Below are 10,900 nucleotides of genomic sequence, written 5' to 3' on the forward strand. Positions count from 1 at the left end.
ACTAGATGTATGCACTCCTGCCATGGAGAATAGAATATAAGTATTGTTTCATATACAAAAGGTATTTTTTAATTATTATAAAAGAAGGTTTCAGTGGATTCTTGTCTCAACCATGTTGTAGTTTAATGAAGAAGAATTATACCATAATCAGTTTAGAACCAACATCATTGTTTTTCGTTGACATCTTCCAACATTTAACTAGTTTTATCAAAAAAACCTCACAAAAAAGTTTGCTCATTCAATGATTTTGGTGATCCTTTTGTAGCCAGGCTCTGTTAGAAGGTGTACTAGGGTATCACACTGCTCAGAGCTAAATGTTCCACAGGTGTATGATGAAGATATATTAAATTATAAGTGCCTGTGATTTGTTTCCCTTCAGGAACTAAGGAGAAAGAAATCCGGAGGTCTCTTTGCTGTACAAATGTAGACACTGGGCAAAGGGCAGGCAAATGCCTACACATGAAGGCTTCAGTTGGAAGAGAGAATATTAATAGGGAATAGAGAAAGGAAAAGATACTCTGTTGATCTGGGATAGAGGGGAGAAATTAATAGTTAGAGAAGGATCTAAAAACAAGAGAGAATTTTGACTTGCGTTTGGGGTTGAATGCCTCAGATGGGAGTGGAAATGGTCATGGAAAGGAGCGGGTGGGGGGGGGAAGAGGGAAGATGGAAGCTACTGATGGTGCTAGGAGGAGAGGGAGAAAGGCAGGGGCTGATGGAGTGAGTGAGGGAAAGGGGGTCTTCAATAAAAAATGAAAAGGGTATCAGCAGGGTACCAGAAGCACCACCATGCTGGAGGCCATTATGACCGCCTGGTTGAGGGTGACGTCCATGCAGGCCAACCTGACCAGTGCCAGTGTCTCACAGGACACATGGTTCAGCACATGATGCCCACAAGTGGGAAGGCACATGGTGACTGCCATCCCAACTGCAGAATGAGCCAGGCCCACAAGCCAAGAGACCACTGCCAGTGCCATACAGCTCCTAGGGCCCATCACTGCCAAGTAGAACAGTGGGTCACAGACTTCCACGTGGTGGTCATAGACCATTGCTGCCAGCAGCAGGAACTCAGTCCCCCCCAGGGCCAGTGAGAAGAAGAGCTGAGTTGCACATCAGGTGAAAGAGATAGTCTTCTTCTCCTGGAAGAAATGCGCCAACATCTGGGGGACCCCACTGGAGGTGTAGTAGATGTCTAACACCACCAGATTACAGAGGAAGAAGTAAATGGGTAGTTGCAGTCATGCATCCAGCCTGATCAGGAGGACAATGAGTCTATTGCTCAGCAGGGTCAGCAGATATCCAACCCCAAACAGGACAAAGAGTGCAGCCTGGATCTGCCTGTCACTGGAGAGCCCCATTAGGACAAACTCACTCACCCAGGTCATGTTGTCTCTCCTCATGGAGCAGGTGGGTCAGGCTGTTGGAGGAGGAACAGAGCCAGGGAGGGACAAGTGACAGCCTTACTTTAAGAGGCTAGGATTTGGCTTTCTAGCACTAGGGCTGGAATTGAGACTCCTCCCCTCAGGTTCCTTATCCTAGGTGCTCAGGGAGAATGCAATGAAGATGTTGGAGAAAGGGGCATTTGGGGTCTCACACTAGACAGTGAGATTCTCAAGGAAAAAGTCCCTGTTCTGGTCATCCTTCTATGTCTAGATTCAGCACAGTTACAGTTAATATAGGAGATAATCTATCAATGCAGAAGGAAAGATAGGGGAAAAAAGTGGTGGAGAAAAAATGATAGAAGGAAAGAAAAAAAAAAGAAAGTAAAAGAGAAAGAAAAACTAAGGAAGAGAAGTAGAAAATGGAAAAAGAGGGAAGGACAGTGGAGCCCAAAGAGTAAAGGAAGGACTCTTCAGTGGGGGGAGTAGTGGGCAAAGTATTCCAATCAGACACTTGAGACCGAGAAGGGAGCCCCGGGTTCTTCAATGTTGTTCCTAAAAGAATGAACTTAGTTTCTCTTCATGTTTCTTCTCAGCTCCAGTCTAGGTCTGTGCCTAGAAAGCAATCCTCTCACATCATTCTCATTGTGCTCATCAGTCCAGATGAAGCTTAAATCCCTTAAACCAATGCCTGTTAAGTCCTTGCTTTGTGCAGGGACTCTGCTGGACATCACACACCTGTTTGTGAACCAGAAAGACAGAACATGAACTCTGCTTCTTTGGTCCTTATAATTTAATCAGGGACAGTTTAATAATTATAAAAAATTAATTGAGTATATTGCACTAAGTGCAATGAAGAAGATCAAGGTTACTAGTTGGCTAATTAAATTTTCAGCTTTATTTAAATTACCACTGCAGTTATGCCTTCCTTCTCAATAATTTATACAGTAAGTTCGAGGCATATATTCAGATTTCCAAATAAATGATTCATGAACTAATGTAATGAGAGAATTTGGAAACCAATGACACTCATATGTTACTACTGAGTATGGAGTGACTGAAATCCACAGAATCCTTTTAGAAGGAGTGAATTCTCCTTTCTCAGCTAACATTGTGCTGGGTTATCTCCCTTCCAACATGTCTTCCAGCCCTCTATAAAAATAGAATTAAATGTCATCAGTTTTTCTTAATAGAAATGTAATCTCAAGGTGGATTTCCTGCTCTTAAAAATAATTAGTATATTAATTAACTCATTTAGTAAAAATATTTATTGAGTCACGATGGTTTCAACAAACTTCTAGGAAATGCTGCCTTTCAACATTAGGAATTTGTATTTATAAAATCAGCACTTTCACAGAACCATCAAAAAATTTAAAAAGTTGGATCTTAGTAAAATCTGCGAGATTCAAATGAAGCAGCTGAACAAAGGACAAATACAATAACATATCAGTGTTCAGAAAACCAGAGCAGAGCCACAGAATCAAATACAATAGAATTGAAAAGCATCATCCAAGTCAGATGTTCTGGCCTGGAACCCTGGTCTGGGCTTTCATTGGTGGAGGGAGAGAGCAGAGAAGCTGAATGGAGCAGGAATCTCTTGCCTCCCACTCAGCCCTGGTCCTGTGGTGGCCAGAGCTGTCACTGCAGAGACTGTTAAAAATAGAAACTGGCTTTAAGTTCTCAGGGTTAGAAATGGGTTCTTAGGCCAGAGTGCTGTAGCTGGTGGCTAGGGTTCCAAGCATTGTCTTGGGGAGCCTGGTCCTTGTATCAGCAGAGGAAGTAACTCAGCTCTGATCTACTACTATCTGGAGGCTGCAACAGCATCCAGAATCGTCACCTTCAGAGTCATTGTCATGGATCAAGATTCCCTCCAGAAGGACCCGGTTATTACATAAAAACAAAAAATGTTAGAAATGAAAGGAACCATACAGATCACGTATTCCATCCATTCTATTTTACACAAGGAAACCAAGGAATTTTGTTTTCCAATAAATTTTTGATGCTATTATTAGATGACGATAAACTATTTTTATTAATAGATATCTCTATTTTCTGATTTTTGGAATAATTACAGAATTTCATTCCCCTTTATTTGACTAAGTGAACATTTGCTGAGCACTGAGTAGTGCCTGCTCCAGTGGCAGGTGCTGGGATAACAGCAATCAATACAGCCTGGTGTCTCCCTCCAGGAACAGCCTGGCAGGAGCATAGAGATAGTGAGTCATCATGACCTTATCAGAGTTGTCAGAGGAAGCTGGAGTAGCCAGTCTGATAACTCGAGACCTAGAGTTGGACTATGTAAATAGCCAGACAGATATATAGAAAGAATGAAGTAGAAGTAAAGAAACAGCCAGTGCATTTGCTTCTTGGGAGAGTAGATGTGGTTTAAGGTATAGGTAGATTGGTAGTAAGGATATCAGGGTTTCAACTTGTATCCGCAAACCATCTAGGTACCCTTGTAAGTCCCTGCCTCTTTGAGCCATAGTTTCTTCATCTGCAGATAGAGAAATTTAGGTAAAGAGCAAGATTTGTCCTAGCAGTAAAGAGCTGCAATAGAGGAACATACATAAGCTGTACTGCAAAACAGTATAAAGGAGAAAAAGAAATTCTTCATTCTTTAATCTCTGTCAGTATGCATAGCTAGTGGGACTGCAGGCAGTCAGATATGACTGATTACTGGATTTGGGGACCAAAGCATTCATATCACACATAATTGTTTGGGGAGGTGCCAATGAATGCGACCAGGTTGACTTGAAAACCAGAGGTTAAGGAAATAGAGAAGAGGTCATACAAACAAAAATGGAAGACCCACTTGGGTCAAGGATGAAAGACTTGTAGCCTCTGATACATGAGCTTCTTTCCAAAGTAAGTGCCAGATCATTCCTAGAGTGGGATGACCCCTAACACTAAGTTTTCTGCAAGACCAAGGACCAAACCTGCCTTAGTTCCATAGGGATTATGCTTCTTAATGATTGAGAATGTTCACCATCCTCTTTTTCAAAAAAATATGTGGTTTATGTCTATCTTTGGTTCCTATACCAAGCACAGTCCTTCTCCATTCTTCTTCTTATCTATAACTTAATGCAGATGTCTTAAGGCCAAAAAAGAGCCTTATCCCTTTGACCTCCACTCTTTACTTCTTTGAATGTAAGTCTTTCAATACTGAGCACTTCAGTTTTACTGTTGACTCGATGACTAACCAAGACCCAGGACTGTTTTGAATGGCTTGAAAACAGTGACTTGCATTTTCTAGGTTGTGGGAAGAATCAAAGAGCCTCCAACTGCAACCAGTGAGAAAAACACAGTGGAGGATCCCAGGCAAGTCCTGGCTGCTTCTGGGGATTTGGACTCTATCCTCTCACCACCTCCTCTTAACCTTCCCTGTAAGAGATTCACGAAGGCTGAGTACTCATCTCATGCATAGAACTCATTTTGGATGGCAGGTGGAACATCTCTCAGGTTTTTCTTGAATCAGTCATTCATTCTTTTCCTGGGGATGGAGGTTTTACTTTGTTAGTCTTAGGTGATAACTTTTCAAAACCTAAGAATCCCCAGAGGGCAATTACTTGCTCTTGGTGTGTTCCTGCACTCATTCTTCTCTCCTGCCCCATTCAGCTACTTCTCTGCAACCAAGGTCCCCACTCTTCTAAGTTCCCTAGGGGATAAATATTCTGAAAAGGTTTTATCTCAAGTTTTTTTTTTTTTTTTTCATTTATTTGTTTATTTTCGGATGTACATCATAATATATTTCAAATTCTGTGTAGATTACATCATGTTCACCACCCAAAAACTAATTATAGTCCATCTCCTCACATGTGAGCTTAATCACCCCTTTTGCCCTCCCCCCTCTCCCCTTCCCCTACGGTAACCACCAATCCAATCTCCAGTGCTATGTGTTTGTTTGTCGTTGTTTTTATCTTCTACTTATGAGTGAGATCATATGGTATTTGACTTTCTCCCTCTGACTTATTTCAGTCAGCATAATGCCCTCAAGGTCCATCCATGTTGTCACAAATGGCCGGATTTCGTCATTTCTTATGGCATACTACTACTTATGAGTAGTAGCCCATCGTGTATAAATACCACATCTTCTTTATCCATTCATCCCTTGATGGGCACCTAGGTTGCTTCCAAGTCTTGGCTATGGTGTATAATGCTGCAATGAACATTGGGGTGCAAGTATCTTTAAGCCTTTGTGTTTTCAAGTTCTTTGGATAAATACCCAGCATTGGGATAGCTGGATCATATAGTAGATCTATCCTTAATTTTCTGAGGATACTACAAACTACTTTCCATCGTGGCTGCACCAGTTTGCACTCCCACCAGCAGTTATCTCAGGTTTTAATTGTCCTTCTAGTTCCCAGGCAAATGAGTCCTTCTCTGACTCTTTTGAGTCACTGCCCTTCAAAGCTATGGCATCTTTGGGGACTTTTGGCAGGGGTCAGGAGACAGGAATATTTACTCCTCTGACCTGATGGGAAGGGATTGAGATTGATTGGAAAGAAGAAGAGGAATTAAAATCTCAGAGCCTGATGTCCTTCCTAAGGGAAGAAGATAAGTGCACCTTCGCTCTTCTTGCCACACATGTAGTTTCAGTGACTAGGGAGTGGTGAGTAAGCATTTCACAGTAGCAATATCGTATCCATAGCCTGGAGGCCTTCGAGAAGTCCCAAAAATATTTCCATAGGCTCCTTGGTGGTGTGCCTATCACATTTCTGTTTAAGTTTTGTTTCCTTTGCATATTTTCATACCACTAGAAGCTTTTCCAGGTTTCACTAAGCTTGGTCTCTCAATTGTTGATCATCTTCCATAAAGTTTTAATCTTTTCACTGGAATTACTAAGAAACAAAGCAAATAATGTGTCAGGATGGGGTTTTACTCCCAACATCATCTACCTATTTTTATAATAATAGAACACGGGTCTTTGGTAAGGTGGAAGAAACGTTAGTAAGTAAGCTTCTAGAGTTTTTCTGTAATAATTAGCCAATATCAGCAAGAGAAAGGTTTATTATCTTGAAGATTTCTAACTTTGATGACAATAGACTGTGGAATGATAGTTTCACTTCATGCTCTTCCTTTTATGTAGGACTTCTAGAATCCTAGGTTCACCTCTGCTCCTGGCACCATCCAGCTAAGCCCAGGACCCAAAGGACCTGAAGCTCTCCCGACCTCAAAGTCCATCCAAAGCAAAAACTGATGGCACCTTCTGACTGAGTGTTGGAGCCAAAAGTTGGGAAGAGGGTAGAGGTGAGAAGAAGTCTGAGGGCACCATGAGGGAAATGAGAGAGTGACACCTGAGATATTAGATTCCTGAAGCTCATCAAAGGTAGACTTGTACGAAGTGATCTAGGTGACTCAAGGGTAAAGGAAAAGAACTTTGTGTTCCATCTTCCAAACAATATAGCATGTGATCACCTAATAAAAACATTTCCTTGAGAGTAAAACAAAAATATATCTTCCCTACTTTTCCAAACACAGATGATATGTAAATGGCTAAAAAAGTAGGTTAGACAATTATAGGTTCAGTATGATCTTAAATGGCAAAAAATAATATACATACCACTGGAATATGTAAAGATAATAACACCGAAAAAGAACTGGAAGGAGGATCAATAAATGTCGATGGGTTATCTCTGATAATACGTTTATAGATATTTTTATTTTCTTCCTTTTGCTCATCTATGTCTTGAGAAATGTCTGTAATAACCATGCGTTATTTTTGAATATGAATCCAACGTGAATCCAAAAGAAATTTAGAAAATTATTGTTAATATAGATATATCACATTGAGATAGGGATACTGGGAAGTCAACTCTCTGGCTTAATGTCCAGCACTATTGAATGGCCTTTGAGCAACATGGGAGAGTGTTGAGGGGAGGAGGGAAGGAATAATGAAAATTTTGCCTCAAAAAGCACATATGACTACAAGTTTTGAATCATTTATCCCATGAAAGGTAAATCTGTAAATATCCTATGGTGGCAAATACTCTGGACTGGGGACAAGATAATTGGTTTCTGCTCTGGCTTTGTTATAAATAGTTCTATTACTCTGGGTGTGTCTTGTAAGCTCCCTGGGTCTCAGTTTCCTCATTTGTGAAACAGAGATTCCATCAGACCTCTAAGGAGCCTGCAGCTCTGGAAGTCTAGGTTTTTCCAGTGCGGACATTGCAGTACTCTCCTTTCATTCTAGATACTGAGGTCTGAGATGGAGTCAGACCATCATAGGTTCCAAATTGTGGTCTTCAGGAGAAAGCAGTAATTCACTCCTTTGAGCCTGAGCCACATCAGGAGTTTCACTGACAGAATGGGTATGTTATACACTATTTGGATCCCTAGCCCTTGGACAAAATTCACTTCCTGCAGTGTCTGTGGAGTCAAAGGCCTACTGCTTGCCTGTCTTTCCCTTCACTCCTTTGGAATTGCCCCACCTCCACCCACTTCCCCACCTCTACTCCTCAACCATAATATCTCCTTCCACAAGACTTTCCTGTTACTAGGAATAGTTTAGTTCATTCCCAAGGAACTGCTATATCTGGTTCTCAGATGTACACCTTCCCTTTTCACTTCCTTCTGCTCATTTTTTTTTTTTTATCACAACTTTTCTCCAACTTTCCCCAATGAGATGTCAAGGAGCACCTTCTAGCAAGCAGGTTACCTGGGCTGATGACATCTGCTGACAGCAGCTTCAATAGACTTGGTTTCAACTCATCGCTAATTAGCTTTGTCAGGAAAGGGTCTGAGTACTGCTCTGCTTCCTCCCTCTACACACTGGCAAAGATTGAAAATGGAATTTCTGTGCCTCGTTCTTCTCTCAGTGCCTAATCAACTATTTCACTTGGGGGAATCCACTTAAGTTGTGCTGTTGAGTATGAGAAAGAAAGACTTGAGAGTTAATAGTTGCTGAGTACTAAATGCCTTATAAGAATTGTGTCCTTGAAACTTTATGTAATTTCCTTATTTTGTACTCACATTGGGGAGGTATCATACAGCCCATTTCTGAAAAAGAAGTCTTTCCTTAATAGATTACCAGCACACACATGGAGTTCAGAACAATCTTTACTTCAACTTGCCTATGTGATGGGGGTAACAACTTTAAATACTCTGTTCATGGATGTTCCATGAAAATACAATGTCCTTGTTTTCTATAGTGATCTTACCTTCCTGAGTCTACATCCTGATGGGTAATATGGAAAGGGGAAAAATGCAAACAATATAATATGCCAATTAAAAAGATATTAGTCTCCCACAGTATAAACAGTGTTTTTTGACTTAAAATAATCTTTAAAGGTAAGTATTTAATTAATTCAAATTTCAACCTTTGGTCAGAATGGTTTCTTTCTTTCTCTGCTTTCTCAAGGTCACTTCTGAGTATAAGAGAAACACTCATACTACGGGATAATGTGTAACTAGGGATGAGGGTGTAGAATCACTCTTGCTTCATGCTAGTCCTTGTGCTGGTCTCGGCAGTTGAGCGGTCACTTTCATCTCTTCATATACACATGGCAGGTTTCTGCTGAGATGTGGTCCATCAGAATCTAACCCGTGGCATCCACTGTTGAAGTCTGTGGCTGAGGAACCTTGTCTAGGCTCAGTGGCAATTCTTTTGTTGAAATCGTCCCACTTAAGGATTTTTCAGTGTGATTTCCCCAAACACACACACACACACATCACTTCTGACTACTGACTGATTCTTATTAGGGCTCTGGCTTAAGTTACTTTGTAGCTCTTTCTCCCCACCAAGCTGATCCTACCCTGGCAGGTTCTCCGGTAGAACTTTCAGCTGCCTTCTGCACCTCCCATTTGAGACCTGCAGGGGCTTGAGGCATACATGTCGTGTTCTAGGAGCCAGCAGCATGTCTCAGATTGACCTCTTTGACACTCCTCCACTGCCGCTGCTCTGTTGTCCCTCAACCTACTTGGGGTTTCTGCGTCACCCTGAGCAATTGTCTTTTGTCAGGTCTCCAGATGGGCATCAGGAGAGCATTGCTACATTTGATCCTCTCCTCATCCTATGTCTTCTCCAACCTCAGGAACTTAGTCCCCCAGAGGGGTGTTCAGGACACATATATTTGCCTGTCTGCTGCTCTTTTCTCTTCTTCTATTTCTCCTCACACTCCTGCCCCCAAAGGGACTGTTTTCCTCCTTGAGGAAATGCAGGGAAGTCCCCTGTATCATATCCTGAGTTCCTGTGCTCCTAACTTATCAAAAGCTCAGTGTTCAAATCCAGAGGTTGTCAGTTTTGGTTTAGGTATCTCAGGACAACTAGAAATTTGGAGTTAATAAAGACAAAACTATATTGATCTAATATTCCCAAAATATTATCTGGTATACATACTATTCTCCATGTAGTATTCACGTTACATGGGATTTAGGCATCTCTTCTCTCCTCTATTCAGCTATCTCACCTGCCACCAGTGGACAGGTTGGGTTTTCATTTTCAACTCCATGAATTTCCATTGAGGAAATTCTTCTAGCTCCTCTCACCATTGGCTCCTTTTATCCCTGGGCTCCATATGCAGCCTAACCCTCACGTAGCCTTCAGCTTCTTCCTCTTGACCTTTGTCCTAGGTCACCAGTCATTGTGTTCCGCTCCATTCTTCTAGAGATGGAACTAACTGGGGCTGTGGATCCATGTGGGTAGAGTGGAAATGAAGGAATTCAGCCACAACAGTTCTGACCATGGGACCTGGCAAGTACATGACTCTCAGATTCTGATCGCTAAGTATAATTCACGTGAAATATTTTCCTAAAAGAGATTGTTAGATTCCTTTTGAGAGGCCTATCTCAGTTTCCCTAGCTTGGTGTCATCTTGGCCCTAAAAGGGGAACACAGTATGTTTCTGTCCTAGGGAATGAGGAGAGGAAAACATTATTCTGTCAAATTCAGAACAATCTGTGCAGTTGGCACAAACTTTGCCAGAGCTAGACAATTGGTGAAGAACCAGCTGAGCTGAAAATCAAGATATGTCTGATGTTAAACCTTATGTTCTTTTCACTAGACCATGCTGCCTCCACTGTTCTTTCCTTTCTGAAGTCAAGTGGCTGCGTATGGAAGAATGTGGAAGTCTTTTTATGCTCCGACATTCTGAAATTCTCTACATATAGGTCAACAGGAGGGGAAGCAGTGTCTTTCTACTTCAGGATCTTTTCCATACCCCAGTTAAGAAAATCACGTCTCAATATCTTAAAGGAAAAGAGAAAAGAGTTCTGGCTGGGTGTTTCCTGCTACTCTTAGCTATAATTGGCTTCCTGTCCTTTAGATAAGGAAGCTGACTTGTTTTGTTCTCTAGAGTTTTCTGACTCACTGTTATAGGCTAAATAATTGCCCCCCACATATGTACACATCCTAATCCATGGAACCTATGAATTTTACTTTATATGGCAAAAGGGACTTTGCAGATGTGGTTAAGTTAAGGGTTTTGAGATGAAGAGATTATCCTGGATGATCCAGGTGGGCCCAATGTAGTCACAAGAGTCCATATAAGGGGGAGACAGGAAGATCAGAGTCAGAAAAGGAGAAGT

The 10,900-nt window shown here is 41.5% G+C and overlaps 1 pseudogene; it reads right to left on the reverse strand.

The window, feature by feature from the left end:
• Window positions 1-764: 764 nt before the first annotated feature.
• LOC103556929 (olfactory receptor 2F1-like) lies at window positions 765-1,400 on the reverse strand (annotated as a pseudogene).
• Window positions 1,401-10,900: the final 9,500 nt, after the last annotated feature.

Source organism: Equus przewalskii, chromosome 4, assembly GCF_037783145.1.
Source record: "Equus przewalskii isolate Varuska chromosome 4, EquPr2, whole genome shotgun sequence".
NCBI classification, from domain to species: Eukaryota; Metazoa; Chordata; class Mammalia; order Perissodactyla; family Equidae; genus Equus; species Equus przewalskii.